The 25190-nt window shown below is 34.9% G+C and overlaps 1 long non-coding RNA gene across 5 annotated transcripts; it reads left to right on the plus strand.

Moving 5' to 3' along the window:
• Positions 1-711: 711 nt before the first annotated feature.
• LOC132311370 (uncharacterized) lies at positions 712-20523 on the plus strand. 5 transcript variants are annotated; one of them, XR_009482946.1, is made up of 4 exons: positions 712-963; positions 2366-8869; positions 10113-14105; positions 20330-20513. It is a non-coding gene; the product is annotated as an uncharacterized LOC132311370 (long non-coding RNA). The 5 variants fall into 5 exon arrangements; XR_009482947.1 differs by lacking the exon at positions 712-963 and having other exon boundaries at positions 1042-2723; positions 3567-8869; positions 20330-20512; XR_009482945.1 differs by lacking the exon at positions 712-963 and having other exon boundaries at positions 1042-2723; positions 5061-8869; positions 20330-20511.
• The last annotated feature ends 4667 nt before the right edge of the window (positions 20524-25190 follow it).

Consider the following 25190-nt stretch of genomic DNA (forward strand, 5'->3'; position numbering starts at 1 on the left):
GGATTTCATTTCCTATGGCCTTGAGACTTCATGTGAAGTTACCAAAGGATGTTTTTGGATGTTTTTAATCTCATTTGACTTGTTGGGATTCAAATTCCTTCCTCTTAGGGTAAAATGACCATTTTACCCTTGGTCCTTCTTTTGGTAGGGTTTTGATACCCTTGTCTTCATTTTGCTTCTGCTGAGTCTCGAAATTCCTTGAAGGGCCATTCTTGTGTCTTAGGGATGATGTACATCTCTAAGGACTTGGTTTCGTTTTGCTTCCGTATTTTAGATCCGCTTTGGGTCATCACAGGACACACCCATGTTTGAACTATATGCAAAGTAAAAGTAAATTGCCTCCACGCGGGCTCATGATTTATCTATGAAATGAAAAACTTGCCACCACGCGGGCCGACGATTTAACTAGAGATTGAGTTAGAAAGATCTCACAAAGGGTCCTTAAGCAACTTCAATTAAACTTTTAAGTTTCAAGCCTTGCTATGCTTTGCAAATTTTTTTATCATTTACGACGTTGTGGGGGGCATATGTATCATTCATAATATGTGTACGAACTTTTATGCATTTTTGTGTATATTTGCATTCATTTGGGGCATGTATGGTATTTGATCTGCTTTGGGTGTTTTTGTTGCAGGTCTGCTACAATACCCAAATTTTGGCCTACAATATGTTTGCTTGGACCTGTTTTGTTATAAATAATGCTACAACAGAGTGAAAAATTGGGACAAAATTTGAAACACCTTTTAGGCGTTTTAAGATGTTGCAACACTGTTTTGGCCCAATCAACAGCTGTAGCGGTGGAAGCAATATTACCAATCTTAACTTAAACCTACTTCACATATAAAAGATTCGTTACAACAAATTAAGTAATTTTTGCTCTAACATTTCTCTCTCATATTTCGTGCATTCTGGGAGGCGATTCGATCGACACAGAGCTGCGATCCATTCTTAGGATGATACAGGGTCGAGATCTGCCACTTTGAGTGAATAGTATCACCGATCTTTGCTATTTTCTTGTTTTCTTCTATAAACAAGGCATGTTTGATACATTTCAATCGTAATCATTGACATATATTGAATATATGTGATGTTTTCGACTTCTTTCTTTGCATTTTATGATTCAAAATTGACATATTTTGACAAATATTACATGATTCGATCGTTTTTTGAAACTGGATTGAAATTAATTTGAAGCCCTAATTTTATTTTTCATATTTTTTTGAAGGACAATCACAAATTATTTTAGTTCTCATGTTGGATTTGGTTATTTTTCTTCTTAAAAGGAAATACAAGAATTTTACATCTGAGTTTCACACATTTGGGGCGTGTCTAGGCGAATTTGTTGAACATATATAATGTTTTGTACTTGTTTCTTCGATTTTTGTGGTTCATAATGGACATATTTTAAAAAAATATTCCCGATTTGAGGTTTTTTAAAACTAATGTGAATTTTTTGAACCCCTAATTTTTTTTTTTTTTTTTTTTTTTTTCATAAGTACTAGAACTTGCAGTGTTATAATGTTTAATTTTCTAATTATATTGTGCCTGAGATTAGGTTGTGTATACTGCACTTTGGTTCTTCTTCTATATATGTACTATACAGTTCAATTGAGTTGCTCAAATTATGTAATTATCCAACCTTTTTTTGAAAAAACTGGATGGCGGAATCCATCCCTCTTGCAGGAGCAAATATTAGGATCGGTTGGTTGTGGAGTGTGTAGGATCCTCTAATGGTAGTTTACAGCGATGGTGGTAATGATTTTTGCTGCAGATTAGGTAGATTGGTTAACAATTCCCGAGTTTGTAGTTGGGTTTTTGGACATGGAATTAATATTCCAGATCACTTGTCGGAAGATTATCCATCGTCGCCGTCGAGTGTGCCGGAGTTTGGGTTACTTCATCAAGGTCAACTTAAAAAATGATGCATTGTCAGACGTCTGTTTTGTTGTCTGGATTCATGATTGTGTTATCCTATTTGCGTGGTGCCTAAACTGGGAGTGGTTAATTGGGTCTGAGTGAATTTTCTAGTGGTTTGGAGGAGGGTGTAGAATCATGTGGGTCTGCTTAGTTGTGTCCCAAGCCTAGTCAATCCTAATGAGACTGTGAGGATCGTTTTTTTTTTCCTCTATTTTTTTTTCCGTTTAATTTCGTGTTCGGGCCATGTGGGGGCATGGATTGGGTCAATTGCTTGGGAATTTTTCCCGGCACTATTCATTTATTCCATTAGTGTCACATTTATCATTTACAACATTTTTGAGGCATATGTATCATTCATGAAATGTGTTGGCACTTTTGTTAGTGTGTATATTTGCATTCATTTAGGGCTAGTTTGGTATCTGACGTGCTTTGGGTGTTTTTGTTGCAGGCCACTACAGTACCCAAATTTCAGCCTAGAATATGTTTTGCTTGGACATGTTTTGTTATAAATAGTGCTACAACAGAGAAAAATTGGACCAAAATTTGAAACACCTTTTAGGTGTTTTAAGTTGTTACAAAACTGTTTGGGCCCAATCAACAACTGTAGTGGTGGAAGCAATGTTGCTCAACTTAACTCAAACCTACTATACATATAAAAACCTCATTATAACAAATTAGGTCATTTTTTATCTAACATTTCTCTCTCCTCTTTCATTCATTCTGGGAGGCGATTCGAGTAACACGAAGCTGTGATCCATTCTTAGGTTGATACAAGGTTGATACAGAGTTGAGATCTGCTGCTTTGAGTGAGTACCATCACCGATCTTTGTTATTTTCTTGTTTTCTTCTACAAACAAGGCATGTTTGATATATTTCAGTTGTAATCATTGAAATATAATGAATATATAAGATGTTTTCGACTTACTTCTTTGATTTTTTTTTTTTTTTTTTTAAAATTCTAAATCGACATATTTTGAGAAATATTACAAGATTCAATTTTTTAAAAAAACTGGATTGTTTTGAAACCATAATTTTATTTTTCATATTTTTTTGAAGGACAACAACAAATTATTTTTGTTCTGATGTTGGATTTGGTTGGTTTTCTTCTTTAAAAGGAAAAACAAAAATTTCCATTCGGGTTTCACATAGTTGGGGCATGTCTAGCGAACTTGTTGAACATATGTGATGTTTTTTACTTGTTTCTTCGATTTTTGTGGTTCATAATTATTAGTACCTGAGTTACTTTAAGGTTTGCTCTTTTAATATCAAAAGCATGATCATTTTGAGGTTTGCTCATTTAACGTCAAAAGCATGATCATTGTTCACCTTTATAATGAACAAGGGTAGGATGGTAATTTCTAAGGTATATCAATCAGTTACAATGTTGTTGATAAAGGCACATTGTATCAGAGATTCATATCACAGGGCCAAATTTAGTTTAATTCTACTTCAGCATATGTATTCTGGCCTCATTTACTCACAGGGGTATTTCTGTCTTTATACATGTGTAGTGAAATATATATATTTTGGGGAAATTGTGAAATATATATATATATATATATATACATATATATATATATATATATATTGTATATTGGCTAATTTCGTAGTCAAAACAAGTTCGATCGAATTGTAAAATTTTGGTTTAGAATTTCAAGGTTGAAGATCGGATGCGGATTTGAAGAAGTTCAAGTGTTCATGGTTTACTACACTCCGGAATGATGAGAACAATGCTTTAGGAAGGTATATGAGTGAGTGAGAACACTTTAGGGAGTTTAGAACATTGAAGGAAACAGAGTTTTCACTTCTGTCCATTGGGAACCGGTAGGAGAATCTTTGAACCAGTACCAAATCTTGGTTCACTGCAAAATTCTTCACTACCCTCCTTGAACCGGTGCCATAGTTGGGAACCGGTAGCTAAAGTGCGTCGGAAAGGCTTTTGACCTTCTTGAACCGATACCAAGATTTGGGAATAGGTTCCAGAAGTCTTGACAGCATCAGAATTTCAGTTTCTTCTTTTGATTGTTTCCTTTTTGAACTAAACTTCCTTCTAAGTCCTATGCGCGAAATTTCTATATTTTCAGAGGGATTAGGACATTCTAAACTCTATATAAATCCTGATAGTCATGTAGGTTTATACACGGTTTTTGCATACAAAATTCAGATTTATTCTTTGAGAGATATTTTTATTCAGAAAATCAATCTGATTTTAATTTTATTTTTGAGAGCACACACATAAGCACAAGAGTGATTTAGGAGTGTTGTTCTCTATCTCATCGAAATTGAAGATTTAGAAATTCTGGAAAAGCAGAATTCATTCGTTCTTCGTCAAATTCAGATCTAGAAGAAAAGGGGTGAAACGATCACACTTTGAAGGGGTCAAAATATTCATGGAGTGTTGTTTGATCTACCCGTAACTCTTCTATAGAGATCAAGTACCTCGAGAGCTGTTGGATGAGGGAGCCGCAAAGCCAGGGATTGTCAGTGATTAGTTTTCGGTAGAATGATAGGGTGTGAGAATGAATCAAAGTTCGGTATACTTTGTTTTAAACATTGTGGATCGTTTATCTCAGGACTGCATAGTCCAACGAGGTTTTTCATGTTACAATTGATCTATTCTACCAATTGGGGTTTCCTCGCTAAAAATCCTGGTGGCATCTCGTAAACTCTATTTACTTTACTTGCACTTTATTTTTTGCTTTGTGGTTTGATTTTTGTTTTATTTTAGTAAAATTAAAATAAATAAAAATTGCATAAAAGAGCAAGTTAAATCTATTCACCTCTTTAGGGTATTAATCCATGTTATATTCCACAACCATTCTGCTGCGCACCAACTCTCAACAAGTGGTATCAAAGCCATCCTCTATACATTGAGTTAATCCTTGTGGAATTTTTTTTTGAAATATAAAATTATTTTTGTTTTCAAAAATTCATGATGGAAAATCGTATGAATAAGGGTGAATTGCATCTTCTTTTTGATGGTTTAAGTTTTGATCTTGTTTTTAATGGTTTAAGTTCTAATGAGGAACTTTCTCGTTTATCTAAAAGATATGAAAGACTCCTTAAAAATAAGAAATATGTTTTTAGTACTTTTTTTGCTCATGTTGATAATGATACTGCTAATAATTCTTCTTTTTATGTAGGAGATTCTACCAAATTTGGAACATTAAACAAGGTTGGTTCTTATAATTCGGATGATCAAAAAATTGATGGAGAACCAAGTGAAAACAATATATTAAAAATCTTTGAGGCAATGTTAAAGGCTAGTCAGAAGTAGTTTGAGGAACTGGAGCTGATGAAAAAGGAGAATGATACCTTGAAGATGGAGAATAAGCAAAAACAAAAATTGTTTGAGGAGAACAAAGTTGAAATTCAGAATCTTCAAGGTAAAGTAAAAATTCTAGAGAGCAAGGTAAGTCAAGCTAATTCTGCTAGAAAATCTTTAATTGCCAAATTTAATTTTCTTAAGCTTGAATTGAAAAAGTCACAAGAAAAATTAATTGTTTTTATTTCTAGGCAGATTAAGCATGATAAGATGATTAGTGTTGGTAAGCATGTAGATGATAAAACTGTATTAGGTTTTAATGAGGCTTCATCTAGTAAAAATGGTCAAAACTATTTTTGTTAAACCCATGAACTTAAATGTGCCTATTGGTAAGCCTAAACTTTTTGTTGAGCCAATGCATGCTAAGAATATGTCCAAAGTGCTTTATTGTTCTTATTGTGGTAGAACTGGACACAGTCAACACTATTGTTATAAAAAGAAAAAGGGATAATTCTTATTTTAATTTTCATGATTATAATTCCTTTGCACAAAATAGGTTTCATGCTAGAAAGCAATGTAATTGGAATAAACCTAGAAGTTTTTGTGCTAAAAGCAATCACATAAGAAAAAGAATGTTCTTGATGTTCCTAAAAAATCTCTTCAAACGTTGAATGTGAAAGCTATTTGGGTGAAAAAAGAGGATTTGAAGTTGTCGATGCCGATAGATGCTACGAAATTTGTTTCCAATAGGTCATTGGGTGCAAAACCCCTGGAGTAAATCCTAAAGAGGTTTTATAGTCATGGACTATGCTTTGATGAATTTCCATTGGACCATATCTTGTAGTTTAGGATTTAGGTTGTTTTTCTTTCATGAGAAAGTGATGATCATGTTTTTCTTATCAATGCATGAGTGATAATTATTTCTCTTGAATTAATTATTTTTGAAAGCAAATTAGGGAAAAATGTTTATTTGATGAAAATATTGTTAATGTGTAATCTATATGTTGAAAGACAATTTACTTTGGTTATTTTTTTTTAGAGATGAGTCTCTTGAGTTCATATTTTTTATGTGCACTAGTCCAACTCTGAGAAAATTTAATTGAAAATCATTGTAAAGTTGACTAGGTCATATTGCTCATAAAAGATATAAAGGTTATTATTTATTTTTTTTTTTTGAAAAAAAAAATGTGTTTTTTTTTTTTAACAAAAAATTGATGAAATTTCAGCATAAAAAGAAAAGAAAAAATCAAAAGAATGCTGAAAATATTTGCTAAGGAAAAGGCTATCTATTGAGAATAGTTCGAAAGCTCTTACTAGACTTTGAAGAGGAACTAATTGAGTAAAAAGAAATGAGGAGATAAGTCGAAATAGGGAATTGCTATCTACTTTTTAGAGTGAAAGCTGCATTGCTTAGTAAAATTTGCTCAAAATAATTTTATCTGGATGCTTTTCGATCAATATGATTTAGACAGTTGGTCAATGTGATTTGATTGAAATTTGATGAGATTGGATTGCGCGCACACACACACGTGAACTTGTTAGGCAAATTTCTAAATCTTCATAAAAATTGCAAGTTGAATTTCATGTTGTGATTGTATACTTGAGAATTGATTTGATTAAATAATTTACGATGTCTAAAAATTTCGTGTTTTTAAATTCTCTTAAATTCGTCAGAGTTTTTTGGATCTCATATATGCTTGAAATTCATGAAAATTGCTATCTCATAATTTTTGTTCAAATATTAGAAAAATGAAGAAAAAAAATTGAAAAATAAAAAAAATCTAAAAAGATTTTCTTTTAGTTTTTTTTTGGAATTTTCATTTTGGATTGGATGGAGATATCATGTTTGTGATTTTGAGCATGGTTGGTTCTATTAATCTTATGGAAGTGTGCATATTTGAGAGGGAGATTTTCTAGAATTGAGGGTGATATATATATATATATATATTTACATATTGATATATATTAATTGTTTATCTTTCTTAATTAAACTTCACGGGTAGTTTTGTAAAGTTAATGTGCAGATTACAGGTTGGAGAATCTTTGAACTGGTGCTAAACCTTGGTTCATAGCAAAATTCTACATTGCCCTTCTTGAAACGATACTACATTTGGGAACCGATAGCCAAAGTGCGTCGAAAAGGTTTCTGACCTTTTTGAACCGGTACCAAGATTAGGGAACTAGTTCCAGAAGTCCTGACAGCATTAGAATTTTAGTTTCCGGTTCTGATTATCCTTTTTGAACCAAACTTCCTTCCAAGTCCTATGCACTAAAATTTTTATATTTTCAGAGATATTAGGAAAGTCTAAACTCTATATAAACCCTGATAGTCATGTAGGCTTATATACGGCTTTTGCATACAAAATTCAGATTTATTAGAAAGCTATCTTTAAGAGAGATTTATATTCAGAAAATCAATTTGATTTTTCTAATTTTATTTTTGAGAGTACACACATAAACAAAAGAGTGATTTAGGAGTGTTGTTCTCTATCTCATCAGAATTGGAACATAATTGAAGATTCAGATATTTCGGAAAAGCATAATTCATTCTTTGTCAAATTCAGATTTAGAAGAAAATGGGTGAAGCGATCACACTTTAAAGGAGTCAAAGCATTCGTGGAGTATTGTTTGATCTACTTGCAACTCTTCTACTGAGATCAAGAGTAAGCCTAAGGTCGAGAGCTGTTGGACGGGGAAGTCGCAAAGTCAGGGATTGTCAGCGATTGGTTTTTAGTAGAACGATAGGGTCTGAGACGGAGTCAAAGTTCGGTATACTTTGCTTTAAACATAGTGGATCGTTTATCTCAGGACTGCATAGTCTAACGAGGTTTTTCCTGTTACAATTGGGGTTTCCTCGCTAAAAATTCTGGTGTCATTTCTCAAACTCTATTTACTTTACTTACACTTTATTTTTGCTTTGTGGTTTGATTTTAGTTTTATTTTGGTAAAATTAAAATAAGTAAAAATTGGATAAAAGAGCAAGTTAAATTTATTCGCATCTCTAGGTTATTTATCCATATTATATTCCACAACCATTCTGTTGCGCACCAACTCTTAACAAGTGGTATCAGAGCCGTTCTCTATACATTGAGTTAATCCTTGTGGAATTTTTTTTTGAAATATAAAATTATTTTTGTTTTCAAAAATTCATAATGGAAAATCGTATGAGTAAGGGTGAATTGGATCTTCTTTTTGATGGTTTAAGTTCTGATATTGTTTTTAATGGTTTAAGTTTTGATGAGGAACTTTCTCGTTTATCTAAAAGATATGGAAGACTCCTTAAAAATAGAAAGAATAAAAATTGTAGTAAAGGAGATTTTTCTAAATTCAAAGATACAAAAAATATGAAAGATACTTCTAGTGCTTTTCTTACTCATGTTGATAATGATATTGCTAATAATTCTTCTTTATTGTGTAGGAGATTCTACCAAATTTGGAACATTAAGCAAGGTTGGTTCTTATAATTCGGATGATCAAAAAATTGATGGAGAACCTAGTGAAAACAATACATTGAAAATCTTTGAGGAAATGTTAAAGGTTAGTTAGAAGCAGTTTGAGGAACTGGAGCTGATGAAAAAAGAGAATGATACCTTGAAGAAGGAGAATATGGAAAAACAAAAATTGCTTGAGGAGAACAAAGTTGAAATTCAGAATCTTCAAGGTAAAGTAAAAATTCTCGAGAGCAAGGTAAGTTAAGCTAATTCTGCTAAAGAATCTTTAATTGCCAAATTTAATTTTCTTAAGCTTGAATTGAAAAAGTCATAAGAAAAATTGATTGTTTTTACTTCTAGGTAGATTAAGCATGACAAGATGATTAGTGTTGGTAAGTATGTAGATGATAAAACTGTATTAGGTTTTAATGAGACTTCATCTTCTAAAAAGGATCAAATTGTTTTTGTTAAATCCATGAACTTGAATGTGTCTATTGTTAAGCCTAAACTTTTTCCTGAGTCTATGCATGCTAAGAATATGTCCAAAGTACTTTATTGTTCTTATTGTGGTAGAACTGGACACAGTCAACACTATTGTTATAAAAAGAAAAATGGATAATTCTTATTCTAATTTTCATGATTATAATTCCTTTGCATAAAATAGGTTTTATGCTAGAAAGCAACGTAATTGGAATAAACTTAGAAGTTTTTGTGCTAAAAGCAATTCACATAAGAAAAAAAATGTTCTTGATGTTCCTCAAAAATCTCTTCAAAAGTTAAAGGTGAAAGCTGTTTGGGTGAAAAAAGAGGATTTGAAGTTGTCAATGCCTATAGATGTTACGAAATTTGTTTCCAATTGGCCAATAGGTGCAAAACCCCTAGAGTAAATCCAAAAGAGCTTTTATGGTCATGGTAATGCTTTGATGAATATCTTGTTTCCATGGAACATATCTTGTAGTTTAGGATTTAGGTTGTTTTTCTTTCATGAGAAAGTGATCTTCATGTTTTCTTATCTATGCATGAGTGATAATTATTTTTCTTGAATTAATTATTTTTGAATGCAAATTGGGGACACATGTTTATTTAATGAAAAGATTCTTAATGTGTAATCTAAATGTTGAAAGAGAATTTATTTTGGTTATTTCTTTTTTTTCGAGTCTCTTGAGTTCATATTTTTTATGTGTACTAGTCCAACTTTGAGAAAATTTAATTGAAAATCATTATGAAGTTGACTAGGTCATATTGCTCATGAAAGTTATAAAGGTTATTGTTTTTATTTATTTAAAAAAGCACGTGTTTTGAAAAAAAATGATGAAGAAAGGAAAAATCAAAAGAATGCAGAAAATATTTGCTAAGGAAAATGCTACCTATTGAGAATAGTTCAAAAGTGATGAGCGCTGAATATTGCATATTCGAGCTCCTAAATATACGTATGTTAAGGCTTAAAGTGATACTTCTATCCATTGTTAGACTGATTTATGTTTAATGTGTGTTTATAGGTACTTTCCCAGAGAAACGGTTAAAATCGGGATTTTATGATGAAAAGACTGATATCGAAGCTTACAGAGTCGTTGCCGGTCATTCAGAGCAAGCCAAGAGCTTAAATGATGAAGTTTGGAAGAATTCAGGATCCAAAGCTAGAGCTTAAGTCTTGAGGCTTGAGCCCTACAAGTAAAAGAAGAAAAATCAGTAAGGCATTAAAGCTCGAGCCTTGCACCTCCAGAGCTCGAGCCTTACCATAGGGTGCTCGAGCCCTAACTAAGGGTACTCGAGCCTTGACCCTTAAGCTCGAACACAAGGCATCGGAATTTGAAGAGTTGATTTAATGAAAACCCAGCTCCCAGGGACCTCGTGCCAAACCTCAAGGATCGAGCACCATTACCCAAAGCTCGAGCCTTGAGTACCTAAAGCTCGAGCCCGGTACCTAGTGCTCGAGTCCATGAAGCTTGGATCGAGTAATGTTAAAAGAGATGAAGCCTAGAAATATTCACATGTTGAAGAAAAAGACGCTTCAGAAAATAGTTGAAGAAATTTGGCTAAGTGTCAAAGTGAAGATCGAGCACCACTTCTTGAAGCTCGAGCAACAACTCAATGAAGCTCGAGCCTTGTTCCCAAAGCTCGAGCCCGAACCTCAAAGCTCTAGCTCTTGTACTTAAAGCTTGATCCTTCCATGACATGTCAGATTTAAGTTACGGGATTGTTGATCGAATGCCCTAATCCATTAGTTTTGATGATAACAAATCAGTTAAAGAAGTTTTATACTAATGGTTTAACTGAGTTTAAATGCAAGGAAATGAATGCTTCGTTATAGAAAAGAAGAAAGGAACTTCATGTCATCATATGGTCACTTAAAGCATCAAGAGGCTGCAAATGTTCTACAAAGTGTTCATGAGCATCTAAAGGCTTTAAGAAGAAGGGTAGCTATGGGAAAGTGTGTCAGAGTAAACGATGGAATTAATAAAAGCTCCATCTCACTATAAATATGCATACAAAGTGTACTCAACAAAATTCAAAGGGTCAAAATATGATCTTATCAATCTATAATAGAAAAGGGCTTAAAATAGCAAGATCAAGCAATTCATGTCAACTGGTTTGATGCATGTGTCGACTGGTATCTAGGCAGTAGCAAATTTCAAGATAAAGCTCATTTACGTCGACTGGTTTGATGCATATGTCGACAAGTATCTAAGTAGTAGCAAATGTCAAGATGAAGCTCATTTATGTCGACTGATTCAAAGCATACATCAACTGGTTCAGGAGGAAAATGTCGACCGGTTTGCAGCATACATCAACCGGCTTGTAGAATACATCAATTGGTTTATGCCACATGTCGACCGGTTTGGTCGCAGCTCTGCAGATTCAAATTTCAAACGGATATAATTTCATTTAATGCTCCCAACCACCTGCAACAGCTATATTGAGTTCGAATTTTCTACAAATACAGAGGGTTGATCTAGAGAAAAATACATACTACTTGAGAGAGCATTCAAGAACATCATTCAAGTGCATTCAAGATCATTCAAAGAGTCCCATATTCTGATCTAAGCATTTACTTCTCATCTTTTTCTCTCATATCAGTTTAGAGACTTGAGCTTCATTTATTTCATCCACTTACTCTAGTGTGAGATTGATTCTTGTAATATCTTCTAGAGAGAGAGAGAAATAATATTGTAACTTTCATTTATATCTCTACAATCTTGTACGGGTTGATGTGATCCAAATGAAAAGCCTAGGAGAAGGGTGTTCTCCTAGCAAGGAAAAGAAGCAAGGTCTAGCTTCAATTGAAGGTTTGCTCTCCACCATTAAGGAGAAGCTCTAGTGATTTTGGAAAGTCTCAAGGGAGGACCTTAAGCCGAGGAGTAGGAGCTTCCGAACCTCGCTAAATCGCTAAGTCACTGTTTGTAATTTCCTATCTCTATCTCTTTTTACTTATGCTTATATTGCTTGAATATTTCAATTGTGTATTGCATAATAATTATTTGGAAATAAATTTTATAAATTAAAAAATTGGCCATTGACTCTATTCACTCCCCTTCTAGAGTCAATTAGTGACTAACAATTGGTATTAGAGCCTAATCTCTAGAAAAAGATTTAATCATCTTAGAGAACAATCATAGCCAATACAATGTTTCATCGAGAAGGTCAATCTAACAATAGACTTCTTTGGTTTGATGGAAGTGACTACAACTATTGGAAAATCAAAATGAGAGCATTCCTGAGAGGCATAGATATAGATGTTTGGAAATCCACCGAGCAAGGAGACCATGTTCCAACCAAAATAGTAAATGGTGAAAATGTTCTAAAAACCGATATTGAATGGACCCTTAATGACCGTAGGCTTGTTCAATACAATGTCAAGGCTATCACTAATCTCTATTGTGCCTTAAGTAAAGACGAATTCAATAGAATTTCGGATTGCGAAACAGTCAAAGAAATTTGGGATAAACTTGAAGTTACCTATGTAGGAACTAGTCATGTTAATAAATCCAAAATGAATATGCTCGTCCATAAATATAAACTTTTTACCATGAACAATAAAGAAACTATTAGTGAAAGGTACTTTTGTTTTAAATGTATTCTCGTTTTACTAACATTATGAATCTTTTGAAGGCTTTTGGAAGGTCATATACATCATCCGACAATGTGAGAAAAATTCTTAGGTCTTTTCCTAAAAATTGGGAAGCTAAGAAGACTGCCATCCAAGAAACCAAAGATCTCAACACACTTCCCATATATGAACTCATTGGTTCATTAATGGCTTATGAGCTAGAAATGAATGATAGAGATGAAGACAAAGAAACTCAAAAGAAGGATATAGCTCTTCAAGCTACTACCAAAGAAGTCGCAATTGATAAGGCTCCTAATGATGAAGAAGAAGAAGAAATTGCTCTTATTACCAAAACCGTGAGAAGGGTCCTTCAAACGAAGAAGTACCAAAAGGGTAACAACTTCAAAAGAAATAGTTCATCTAGTGAGCAAGGAAAAAGAGAAGTGCCTACTTGTTTTCATTGTGGAAAATTGGGACATTTCAAGTTCGATTGCTATACTTACAAAAATGAAAAGGAAAGGAAAAAGAAAGGCAAAGCCATAAGAGCTACATGGGAGGATGATGATTTAAATGGATCCGAAAGTGACGATGAACTCAATGAATTAGTCAATCTTTATCTCATGGCCGATAAAGATGAGGTAAATTCTAATCATGACTCATTTGATTTGGAAACCACTTATGATGAATTGGTTGATGCTCATAACTACTTGCTAGATGATTTTAAAGAATTGCATGATGAATTAGGCAAAATGGTTCAAAAATGTGCTAGTCTTAAAAGAAAAAAGTATCTTATCTTTCAAAACTTTGAAAAATCTCAACTTGAAAATCAAGCTTTGAAAAAGGAAAAAGAATTAGCTAAAGAATCGGCCTCAATTGACTTAATTTCTGAAAATTAATCATTGAAGGTCATTATTGAGGACCGAACTAAGATTTTAGCTAAATTCACAAAAGGTAGAGAGAATTTAAGTCTTATACTTGGAAAGCAAAGAAATGCATATGCTAAGGATGGACTTGGATATGATCCTCATAACAAAGATTCTTGTTTATTGAAAAAGAAAAACCTTTGAACAACTATTTTGTTAAAAGTACCTTTTTCAATCCAAAATGCAATTATTGTAAAAAGTTAGGACATAAGATCAATCATTGTCTTATTAGGCCATGTATGACAAAAGAAATTTGGGCTAGTAAAGGGACATATATGCCTCTACCTAACTCTCATGGACCCAAGAAATTGTGGGTACCAAAAGAAGATTACTTCAATTCCTTTTATAGGTTTGCTTGAAACCTCCATATTCATCCAAGGACAAATGGTTCCTTGATAGTGGATGCTCAAGACATATGACGGGAGATCGATTAAAATTTCTCTCTATCAAGTCTCACAAAGGAGGAAGTGTTACATTTGGAGATAATTCAAAAGGCAAGGTCACCGGCATCGGAACTATTGGTATATCCTCTTCCTTATCTATTGACAATGTCTTACTTGTTAAAGGCTTAAAACATAACTTGTTTAGTATTAGCCAACTATGTGATAAATGATATGATGTGTTGTTTAAATCGGATAAATCCATTGTCAAAAAGGATAATATTGAAGTATTTCATACTCTTAGAAATGGTAATGTGTATACTTTGCTTTTGTGTGAATTATATGGTCAAGATGTTAAGTGCTTTGTATCTTCAAATGAAAATAGTTGGTTATGGCACCGAAGGTTGGGTCATGCTAGCATGGATTTGATCTCAAAATTATCTAAAAATGAATTAGTCAAAGGCCTCCCAAAGAATAATTTTTCAAAAGATAAAACTTGTAGCACATGCCAAATAGGCAAACAAATCAAATCGTCATTCAAAAGGAAAAAGGACATAACAACTATAAGACCACTTGAATTAATTCATATAGACTTATTTGGTCCGGAGAGAATTGCTAGTCTTGGTGGTAAACTCTATGCATTTGTCATTGTTGATGATTTCTCTAGATTCATTTGGGTATTTTTCCTTACACACAAAAATGAGGCTCATACAATCTTTGCCAAATTTTGTAAAAGAATCGAGAACGAAAAAGAATGTAAGATTAAAGCCATTAGAAATGATCGAGGGAGATAGTTCGAAAACCAAGATGTTAAAAGATTTTGCGATGAAAATGGATACAATCATAATCTTTCGGCTCCTAGAACTCCTCAACAAAATGAAGTTGTTGAGAGGAAGAATAGGTATCTCCAAGAAATGGCTAGGACTATGTTGAATAAACATAAATCTCCTAAGACTCTATGGGCCGAAGCCGTTAGTACCTCATGTTGTGTCATAAATCGAGTCATTATTAGAAAACTTCTCAACAAAACTCCTTATGAACTTTGGAACAAAAGGAAGCCCAATATTGGTTACTTTAAAGTCTTTGGGTGTAAATGCTTTGTATTAAATGATAAAGATAACCTAGGAAAATTTGAACCTAAATCAAATGAAGGTATCTTCCTAGGATATTCAACTCATAGCAAAACATTTAGAGTATTCAATAAAAGAACACTTGTGGTTATTGAATCTATACATGTTGTATTTGGTGAATCACCATTACCCCTTCTTAGATGCTATTTGGATGATAATGAGGATGTAATTGAGATTGAAAAGGATCTTGAAAATCTTAATTTAAACGATCCATCTCTAGAAAATCTATCCAAAGATGATCCAAAAGAAAGCCACTCTTATAAAGATACACTTCCTAAGACTTAGAAGCAAGCGCCTCATCATCCAATCAATCAAATTATTGGCGATCCATCTAAAGGAGTAAGTACTAGATCTCAAATGAGCAATATATGTAATTATGTTGCCTTTGTCTCACAACTTGAACCAAAAAATATTCATAAAGCTGAAACTGACGAGTCTTAGCTCTTGGCAATGCAAGAAGAACTCAACCAATTTGAAAGAAATGAAGTTTGGCAATTGGTTCCAAGACCTAAAAATAAGACCATCATTGGCACAAAGTAGGTATTTAGAAACAAGAAGGATGAATCGGGAACAATTGTGAGAAATAAGGCAAGGCTTGTTGCTAATTGATTATGAAGAAACCTTTTCCCCTATAGCTAGACTTGAAGCTATAAGAATGCTTCTTGCATTTGCATCCCATAAGAACTTTAAGTTATATCAAATGGATGTAAAACGTGCTTTCTTAAATGGCTTCATTGATGAAGAAGTGTTCGTAGAACAACCACCGGGCTTTGAAATTTATGATTGTCCAAATCATGTTTACAAATTCTCAAAAGTATTATACGGTTTAAAACAAGCTCCAAGAGCTTGGTATGAAAGACTAAGCGGATTTCGACTTGAAAATGGTTTTTCTAGAGGAAAAATTGATAATACGCTATTTACTAAAACTATTGATAGCAACCTATTGATCGTTCAAATTTATGTTGATGATATTATTTTTGGATCATCCAATAAAATGCTATGTGAAAAGTTTGCTTCTTGGATGCAAAATGAGTTTGAAATGAGCATGATGGGTGAACTTACTTTCTTCTTAGGATTGCAAATTAAACAAACACTTGATGACATTTTCATGTGTCAATCGAAGTATGTTAAAGATTTGCTAAAGAAATTTGACTTGGAGAAAGTCAAACATGCCAATACTCCTATGAGCTCATCTTTGAAACTTGATAAAGATGAAAAAAAGGTTAATATAGATATTAAAAAGTATAGAGGTATGATTGGTAGCCGTTTGTATTTAACCGTAAGTAGACCGGACATCATGTTTAGTGTTTGTTTATGTGCTCATTTTCAATCTTGTCCTTAGGAATCTCACTTAAGTGCCGTTGAACGGATTTTTCGTTACTTGAGCAATACCATAAATTTAGGTCTTTGGTATCCTAGGCACACCTCATTTGATCTTCGGATGCTGATTTTGGCAGATGCAAAGTTGATAGAAAAAGCACTAGTGGGACATGTCACTTTCTTGGACAATCCCTAGTGTCTTGGTCTTGCAAGAAACAAAATTTCGTGGCTTTATTTACGGCCGAAGCTGAATATATTGCAGCCAGAAATAGTTGTGCTCAAACTCTTTATATTAAGCAACAACTTGAAGATTTTGGACTTTTCCTTGATTATATCCCTATTATGTGCGATAACACAAGTGTAATATGCATTTCTAAAAATCCTATTCAACATTCAAGGACAAAGAATATTGAAATTAGATATCATTTTCTAAGGGATCATGTGTCAAAAGGCAACATTGTGGTCACATACATAAGCACTGAGATGCAATTAGTGGATATATTCACTAAACATATTCAAGAAGATCAATTCTGTTCACTTAAAAGGAACTTAGGAATGGCTTGTGCAAATGAGGTGGTCCAAACTTGATAAAAGGCATGGTTTAGCATACTTTCTCCAACCGGTTGACGTTTCCATACCTTACATCAACCGAATTAAGAGAACCGGTCGATGCTTGTAACTTTTACGTCAACCGATTCCTGTGATGGTTCATTTTTCCACCTGTGATATTACTTAAACCGTGACATCATTATTTTTTTTACTTTTCACTTTTCACTTCTCATTTTCTCTCACTCTCGTTCTCTTCCCTCTTCAAGGTGACTTAGGGCCCCCTTCATTCCCGCATCATTCAAAGTAAGTAATTCCTACTTTAGTTCTTGCTTTAATTTGCATCCTATGCTTATCGTAAATACTGAAGCTGTAATATCTTTCTTGATAAATCCTAATCTAGGGTTCAAAGTTTAATTGTTGTGTTCTCTTTTGCCTTTCGAAAATTTAATCTTCCTAGTTCTTAGTTAATATCAGTTAATCATTGGGTGTCATAATCTTTAGGTTCAATCCATGTTATATCTACATGTGTACTAATGTTTATAACTCTCTGTATCGTTTCTTCAAAATCCTGATGTGTCAATTAGGGGTTTCACTGATTTAACTTAAATTACTCTTGTTAATCTACATACATATAAGCGATATCTTCACATCAAACCCTATCTTAAACTGTAATGACCCGGTCATTTTCATTCCTTTCCTTTTCTCAGATTTTCACAGATTTATTTTTTTTTTTCATTGATCTTTTCCTTTCTGAGTTCAGTTTCTGGTCACTTAGTGTCATCTTGAGTGTTCGGGAATAGTTTCCGAGACTCTTTTCTGTGAATTGACGACTTCCTTTGAGAGCCGAGTCATTTTCACATTTTCACTTTTGTGACACTATTCACCTTTCGTCTTTTTCTCGGTTGTCACTTGTTGGCATAACCTCACTTTTTGTGTTCGGATTTGATTCCGGTTTTGCATGCATCCATGATATTTAAATTCATGCTATGTGTATTTTCACTTTTGTAGAAAAGCATGTTAAGTGTTTACTTTTCTTGTAAAGGGTATAGATGCAAGACGTTTTTGTAATTTTCTAAACTTTAGGGGTTTTTGTGTAATTACTGTAAAGTAATTATTTTTCATCTTAGGGACCATTTTGTACCTTAATTTGGAAGATATTTTCAAAAAGGACCTTTTTGCAATTTTCGGAAAGTGTGACAAGTGTCACACTCTCATTGGTCCACTTGTTGACATTTGTGTGGAGACACTTTGAGGCCATGGATGAGGACATGTGGAGGGTGGAGATTTAACCACTCGTTGGCCTAGGATTGGTGCACTTGTTTGCTTGGATGGTTGACAAGTGTAGGCTTGAGATTTAGCCTAGGATGGAGCCTTGGATCTGTGACAAGTGTAGGCTTATAATTTGATCTTGCATTAGTGTGTGTGTGAGAGGTAGTGTAAGAGCACATAGTGAGTGGAGGATCTTTATCCCCTTCACTCACATTTCATCATCATCATTTTTCATTTCCTCCCTCTCTTGTAAAGAAAACCCTAGCCTCCATGGATGGAGCCTAAAGCCTTAAGCTTTGACCTTGATTTTTGAGAGTCTTCCATTGATTTCCAAGCTTGAACTTGGGAATACATTTTGTTCCCCTCATCTTCCTCTTCATAACCCTAGAAGGGTTTGCCATTTTGTGTTGATTTTGCCTTGGATTCTAGAGAGACACTTCTCTAGTGAGGTAGGGGATGTTATAGGGTTATATTTTTGTTTCTTGCATGCTATTGATGCTTTTAAAAGTTGTATGCACGTCTTTGGCTAATTTGATAAATTAGTAATTTATCATATCTTACATATAAATCATTTTAGACTTGGTAAATGACATGACCATGAGTTGATCTTTGACATATGTTAATTTGAGATGATTTATATGAGTTTTCAAATCTAGAGATTAAATGAATTTAATTTGATTTAAATTCTAGTAAATTGTGTTTTGCTTGTATCCCATTATAGATTTGAGATATGGTATGACCATGATTTGGTGCTTGTTATATGTTAATTTGGGATCATTTGAACAACTTTTGAAATCTAGAGATTTAATTGATTTAAATTAATTAAATTCTATTTGATGATATCTTGCTCATCTTGCACTTTTGATTTGATATATGTAAAGACCATGATATGTTGCTTAACATATATTAATTTGAGATTATTTGAAATCTAGATAATTTAATTATTTTGTTTAATTAAATTCTATCTAATGGCTCCATGGATCTATTGGTATTTTAGAAGTTGTTCCTATATTCAAATCATAGACTTGAACTTGTTATGTATTCACTTTGTTATGTTTTGAGCATTGGACAACTTTGTTGTTATATTTATATTCATGAGAACATGTTTTCTTTATGGAATATATTGATGCCATGTGTAGTGAATTACACACTTTGTAATTGACATTATGTATGTCATTTTAGAATTGAAACTCTAAGGCATGGATTGTGTGGTTTCAACCTACTTGTGCATGGAAGGTGTTTTCATGCATTATATAAGTTATGTATAAGTTGTGAACTTATTTGGTTTAATTTTGGAGTCTTGGAACATTGTTGAGTTGAGATGGCTAGGGTTTGGCTCTAGTACGGGGACGTGAGTCCTCTAAGTCATTGAGATAGTGCGCACTTAGGGTGGTCTTCCCTGCGGGTTAGTGCCCGGAATAACTATTGAGGTCTCGGCAGAATTCCGAGCTTAGATGTCCAAGACTTCCACTATTTGTTTTCGCATTCAATTCCAAGTTAACAATCATAGTTATATTGTAACTTGTGGTTTTGGTTATTGGCGATTTTGATGTTGTTAAGTACATTCATGTTTATGATTTTAATGAATTATTTTGACGTTGTTAAATACATCTATATTTTATGATTTTTGTGAATCATTTTGATGTTGTTAAGTACATCCATACTAAATTGCTATATTTAGTTGATTGCACACTCTTAGATTTCTAGTTGATAACCTAGAGAACCTATGTCTTGATGTGTGGTATTAGATATTCTAATTATGCTAAATTGTTATATTTAGTTTATGTTGCATTTTAGACTTCAAGTTGATTACCTTGAGAATCTGTATGTTGTTGCTTTGTGTAAGCATGCTCCTATGCTGTTGCTTTGTGTAAGCATGACCCTATGTTGCTAAAATTGCATGAATGAGGTGATTGATGCTAGAAATGATCCTAGGTAGTTAGGATGCTCCTTGAGTCTCACCTTTGACATAGACGTTAGGTGGAATGAACCACAATAATTAAATCATGCAAACTTGTAAAACGTAGGTCGATGCATGCTCATTTTCTACGAGTAGCTTTATGTTACTCACCCCTATAATACTGGGGCATATTTCAGGTACAAGAATCAAGGTTGCGATTCTCGTCATGCTTGGATGATTGGTGGACTTGAAGATTTCAATTTCTTGTAAAGGTTGGCTTGAAAAGCCACTTGTAGCCCTATTTGTAAAAATATGTATATTTGAATTTAAACATGTAATGTGTATACGAGTACGCTCTTTATAATGTATTTGACATGTATGAGATGAGGCCGGAGGCCAATGACATGTATTTGTATTCTATGTAGTTTTGACTTCATGAAATATTATGAAAATGTTAAAAAATGTTGAGTTATTGTCTCACTATGTTTGCATCGGGTGTGGGATTTCCGTTTTGATTCTTCCGTAGGATCTCATTAATCATGCATGATGTGTGGCCAAGGGCCAAATGATAATTTCCAATCATTTGCTAATTTTGGTTTTCAAAATATCCATTTCAAATTCATTTTCGCTTTTTTGGCCGTTGGGGGGTCGGATTTTAACTCGACCATTTCTGAGAGCCGCGGACCATTCCCGCGCACTCAAAATCACTTATTACATTTGTGTGGACATTCGTTTCAGCTTAGAAGTGCACTTGGGGTCAAAAGTATGTTTGGTGCAAACTTACATTTTTTGCCGTTTTGAGCCTAAACTGAGCATAAGGGCATTTTGGGGTTTTCACATGAAAAATAAAGTTTTCTTTTGGCATGGTTGGCTAGAAAACATGATTATGAGGGTAGTTTCTTCTTTGTGTTTTTCACAAAAAGGCCCAGAAAGTCCTCAAAATTGCATTTCAAGTCAGCATTTCAGGTGCAGTTACAGGAGTTCGAGCGCTCTAAAGGGGAGTTCGAGCGCTCGAAGTTTGGGCAGAAAGTTTTGGCCTCGGGCATGTACTATTCGAGTGCTCGAAGTTCTAGTTCGAGCGCTCGAAGTACTGTTCACGGGTGCATGTGTGTCTTGGTTCAGCACTGCACCTCCGACTTCAAATCATCATAACTTGTTCGTTTCAACTCCGAATTGGTCTGTTCTTGAGTCTAAATTGACCGCGTCGAAATAAGATTTCCAATGGTACTAATAAGAGATTCATATTATTCTTGTAGCTTAAGTTATTCAAGTTTTAGTAAGGTAGTGTCTGTTTTTGGTTCGAACCGGGATAGGGTTTCCCATCCGTCGACTTCAGAACTTGATATCCCTGTCATTCGGACTCCGAATCAGGTGATTCTTGAGTCTAAATTCATTAATTTTTCATTGTCTTTCCAATGGCGTGCACGGTGGTACCCATTTCAGTGTAGAATGACCATTTTAGCCCTAGGTTCATTCTTATCTGTTTTTGAAACGTTGCTTCCGCATTTACTTCCTTTGGGTTTCATGACCTCGTTGAGGGTCACATTGGTGTCATAGAGGAGTGTTGTATCTCTTGAGACCATTGTTCTATCTTTTACTTCTGCATTTTGGATCCATTTCAGGTCATCACAGGACACACAGGGTTGAAAAATTCAGTCGTCACAGGTGATATCAGAGCTCCTAGGTTCGAAAACCTTAGGACGACGGGTTTTGGGTGCATATCATGCTTTTGTTACCATACTCTATGTGTTTATATGCTTTATGATAACATGTTTTGGTTGATAACCTGTTTATGTACTTACGTGCTACATGTTGTATGCTATTTGTTTTGCATTGTTTTATTCTAATTTAAAGAGTATGACATGTGATGTGTACTAGATTAGATTTGTATATGCATAGTAGTGTTGCATATTTGGCAGGACTTGGGATTAGTCATTGGACGTTTGAGTTGAGACTGAGTCGTCTGGTGAGTTTTCACTTAGTACAATGGTTGGTGTAATTGGTTTTATTTTGGCATTCTTACTTGAGGTTGTTGGTGATTGTCCACATGGTTTTATGGTAGTATAGGTTGTTGTCGACCTAGCATTGGTTTGAGGTAGGTGGTGAGACACCTTTTGTTTAGGCTCTCGTGAGGTGAGTCATTTGGTATTGCCGTAGTGCTGGATTTGTTGGTTTTGGGCCACGATGAGGTCGTGGACCTCTTAGGATCCTTAGTTGGTCGGGATGATTCCTCTGGGATTGCAATTTTCGTGGGCGGGTATGTTTGTGGGCGGGTGCATGGCACTGTCATGCTACCGTACTGGCGAGCTACAAGTGCAATTCGGATGGAATCAATGTTGGTTTTGTTGTGGTAGGCGTTGTCCTTTTGGTTGGTGATGATGTGAGTTTTATTTGAGCATCCAGTGTTGAGACGGTGATTGATAGTCGTTTTGGGAACGACTTTGGAGATCGATTTGATTGTTCGATTGTATGGCTAAAGCAGCCATTTTATTTGAGTTCTTCTTGCGTGATGACGCTTTTGGGATCGAGTCGATTGATCTATATTTTGGGTTGGTGAGAGCATTGCATTGTTAGTGTCATTTATAGTGTCACCTCTAGATTCAGAGTTGGATTGTTGGAGTCTTACCATTGTGGTAAAGGCTCACGTTTGTTTTGAGATAGGTTATTGTCGCATTGGTTTTTGGAGACAATTATGGCTAGGACTGGTCTTTCCTTTTTCTTAGATACTCTAGGACACGATGTCCATAGGGCTCATTATTGCATCATTTTGTTTTCTATAGTTTCATTTACTACCATGTTAGTAGTATGATTTATGTTATTATGATGCATAAGTAGGTGGAGGTCTATCCACAATTGCCTTCTTGTTGTGTGGCATTAACATGCCTTCTTTATATGCTTAGAGATGCCATATTGTTATTGCGCTTTAGTGACATGCTTTTGTGCTTACGTGGAGACGTGTTGCATGTACCTTTGATTATTATCTATGTGAGTAGATTTATTTCTTGGTAGTTGCATTTCCTTGTCATATGCATAACTTCCAGGTTTGGTTTTCCCCATTCGTTTCCCTCGGTCGCACGTAGTGTGTATACGGGTTTCCACAAGGGTTTTGTGTTGGTTCATGTTAGGGACTTCACAAGGAGTGAGTCTCTTCTCTTCGTTGCAGTGTGCACAACTATGGGGTTGGTTGGTCCGTGAGGATCACTATCGTTGTCTTAAGTCCTTGGTGAGGATTTGATGGATTTTGGTCGACTTACTTCCATGTAGGGGGTGAAGTCTTTGACCTTGCTGTCTTTCATTTCAGAGATGGAGTCGTGGTGTTGTCCTTCTTAGGACTGGTGGTTCCCTTTCTTTCATGTCTTCCCTTGGGGAGTTTTTGCCGTGGTTGTTGACGGGTTGTGGTGCTCAGAGTGAGTGGATTGGGGTGAGATCATTTTTCGGGGACTGGTGTCCATATTATTAAGGATTTGTTTGATTCGTGAGGTGAACTCGTTGCTCTTTTGAGGATGCCTTTTGGAGACTTGTTTCAGTTTTGGAGACCTTGATGTGGTTGACTCTTAGGAAGAGTTTTGAAGGATCGTTGTTGGATACGGTTTGTTTATGGAGTTTTCTCGTCCTAGTATGACTAGGTGTGGTTTTGAGGAATTGTTGTTCCAGTGATTGTTTATGGATTGAAATTGAGGAATTTTGATTTAACTTGGTGTTTCCAATTACGGTTTTGAAAGATTCATTTTGTGACCTTGGTTGTTGGCATTTTGATGTGTGTGCCACTTGGTGGATTTATATTTGGAGGATTTAGTTATCCATGATAGGGATGCAGATCTGATGACGGTGTAGTCTTGTAGTTGATCTGTTTCAGGGAGATATGAAGGACTTTCGATGAAATGTCTTATCGTGAGGTTCGTTTTGATTTCTGTAGGCGTTGACTTGCTTGTCAGGTTTTGGATTCCTGATTAATGTTGTTAATAGGGGTATTTTGAGACATTGGAGATGTTGGTTTTTGCTGTGTTGAGGATTTGGGGCCTTAAGCATAACGGTACCTATAGCATTGTTGTCAGAGTTTTGGAATTGGCCAGGATGGTCCGGCTGGACATCTTTGGACCATATCTCAACTCTCACAAAATGTTGGTCCCCGTAGTGCTTTTGGTAATGATCATTTTTGACATTGACGTCACTGGTATCGAGAGGTTTCATGGGTAGACCTAGTGGGGGGCAGGTTATGAACTAGTGCCTTATACTGTCATGCTACCGTACAAAGTTGTGTGTTGTGGGCGAGTACTAGTTGCCGTCGATGCTATCTTACTGACGAGTAAGTGTGGGCGGGCATTAGGTACTGTCATTGCTACCACACATTTGAGTGCATCGTGGGCGGGTTTTGGTCATTATTCGTACTGCCACGTTGTGTTTGTTCTGTACCCTGATTTGATAAGTGATTATTTTGGAGTCCTTTTTGGTGGATGTGTTTTGGATCCGTTTGATGGTTCGTCAGGAGGGATGACTACCGTTGTTGTTTTCCGTTCCTTTGTTTGACCTTGGGTTCTGTGTGTGACCTTTGACTTGTTGTGTGGCCATGTAGTCACTTTTCCTTTGACAGGTTGTCTTGTCATGAGCACGTGGGTGCAAATGACACTGGGTTGTGGGGTTTCTTTCAGCTTTGAGGTCGGTTTTGTAGCGTGTTGTGTGGGATACTCGGAGATGTACTCTGTGGTTTTCCTAGTTTTGCCTTTTGTTGGTTAGAGCTGGATTTCGGGGACGAAATCCTTTTAAGGTGGGAAGGTTGTAATGACCCGGTCATTTTCATTCATTTCCTTTTCTCAAATTTTCGCGGATTTTTTTTTTTTCCATTGATCTTTTCCTTTCTGAGTTTAGTTTCTCGTCACTTAGTGTCATCTTGAGTGCTCGGGAATGGTTATTGAGACTCTTTTCTGTGGATTGACGACTTCCTTTGAGGGCCGAGTTATTTTCACATTTTCACTTTTGTGACACTATTCACCTTTCGTCTTTTTTATCGGTTGTCACTTGTTGGCATAACCTTACGTTTTGTGTTCGGATTTGATTTCG

The sequence above is a fragment of the Cornus florida genome, unplaced genomic scaffold (genome assembly GCF_030987335.1).
Source record: "Cornus florida cultivar Cherokee Brave unplaced genomic scaffold, ASM3098733v1 CherokeeBrave_3.0.0_Hap2_Chr06, whole genome shotgun sequence".
NCBI lineage: Eukaryota > Viridiplantae > Streptophyta > Magnoliopsida > Cornales > Cornaceae > Cornus > Cornus florida.